The 1,757-nt window shown below is 39.1% G+C and overlaps 1 long non-coding RNA gene across 1 annotated transcript in view; it reads left to right on the forward strand.

The window, feature by feature from the left end:
* Positions 1–329, forward strand: part of LOC117001253 — a 33,833-nt gene extending 33,504 nt beyond the window's left edge. The window contains exon 3 of the long non-coding RNA XR_004419002.1: positions 1–329. This exon is cut by the window's left edge and continues 451 nt beyond it. This is a non-coding gene — a long non-coding RNA (uncharacterized LOC117001253).
* Positions 330–1,757: the final 1,428 nt, after the last annotated feature.

Consider the following 1,757-nt stretch of genomic DNA (forward strand, 5'->3'; position numbering starts at 1 on the left):
TTCTCCCCTCTGAATAAACAACTATTCTGTCCCCTCCAATTACAATGCACAAAGCTGACTGCTACATGCAATGTCAAATTTACACTGGTGCCTTTTATCAGGATTTCCTTTCATATTGCTCTCTAAGCAATGACTTTGTAAGGAGATTAACTGCATTATATGCCACACATTAAACAAACCCACATGTATACAACACAGCTTTTAAGAGATTTCTCTTTTCCCCAGGATAGCCCTTCCTATCTTAGAAGGTCTTGGTTTTTATTGGTTTTTAGCATCCTATCCTTCAAGCACTTGTCCACTGTCACCACTACCACCAGAGAGGAGTTCAAGACATACCCAGTACCCATCAACACTGCCAATAAATCAGGTGGAGATAGCTTTATTATTCTTATTTCATGGGGAAATTGCTGATCAGCTCTCCTTGTTATCTGAGATAAAGGGAACAGGAAAAAATGCAGAGATTTGCAATAAAGACAAGGCATACATTTTCCTACAAAGGCATCTTCTAAAGGGAATTCCTTTTAAAAGTTTGTTTCGTTTTTTTCCTTAATACTTGTTTTTATCTAAAAGCTATTCTTTCACTAATTTCTCCGGTTTACAAAACCCAAACTAAATAAAACCTGACAAAAACAAACCACAATCGTCCCAAGTGCCGTGCAACCCACAGCAACATAACTGACAACTTTTTATTCATTCAGTGACATAAATTGTGGCCACCATAGATGTTTTCCAAGGGACTATCTTGCTCCTGTAAGCACCATCTTTCAGGAGACTGCTCAGAGTAGCAATTTGATGCTGAAATGGACCCCAAATACTCATGTAGTTGGAACATGGGTGGACTCTTCCTTCCCACAGGCTTCCCTGGTTCCAGGCAGTGACACCCAACAAGGGAACCTGGGGGGTGAAGAGCCACTTCTCCTCCCTCAGGTTGCAGCTTCTTTCTTTGCTTTCCAAGAACTCAGCTGGTTCTTCATATCAGACTGTTCCATTTCATGTTTCAACACTGTCCTCTCCCCAAACCTGCAGATCAGGGATGCTGGAGGGGCTGGGTCTCCCTCTGCCACCCCCTCCTGCCTTTCCTTGCCTCCTTGCAAGACCAGGGAATGTTTATTCTCCCAGTTCCTTTTGCTGTTTATCACATCTCTTCCATCACCTGTAGTGCTTTTCCCAATTTCTATTGCTCTCTGCCACATTCTTTTCCTTGACTTTTTGCCAACACCCCAGCATCCCTGAAAATTTGTTTTTTAATTCTCTACCTATCAAAGCTACTAGAACAAAACACTTCAGAATGACTGACCTTGATATACAGGTCTAAGAAAAAAAAGATTTTTTTTAAATTACTATTATTATTACTAGTACTGGGTATTGTTACTGAATCAGTTAATGGAAAACAAATCAAATATGCTTCTCTTTTTGTAGGGGCTGAAATAATTAAAATGCATGATGTAATTGATCATACTTTTCTGTGAAAATAAGAAACCTACCTTCAACATCTCCATGTTCAGATGTTTTTCCAGCTGGAACGATGGGAAAAAAATTAGAATATCCCATCCATTCCTTCTCTGAAGAGGAAGCAACCAGTCTTTACACAACACAAATTAGTTTATATAGAACTAATATTTTATATTTAACATAGAAGCTTATCCAAGATCTTGTCTTCAACAAGATGAAAGGCAGGCTGCTTGTGTATCAGTGAGGCAATCCTACATAACAAAAACTAGAATTTTGTACATGGAATCACTTCTATAGGAGCAAAA

Source organism: Catharus ustulatus, chromosome 11 (genome assembly GCF_009819885.2).
Source record: "Catharus ustulatus isolate bCatUst1 chromosome 11, bCatUst1.pri.v2, whole genome shotgun sequence".
NCBI classification, from domain to species: Eukaryota; Metazoa; Chordata; class Aves; order Passeriformes; family Turdidae; genus Catharus; species Catharus ustulatus.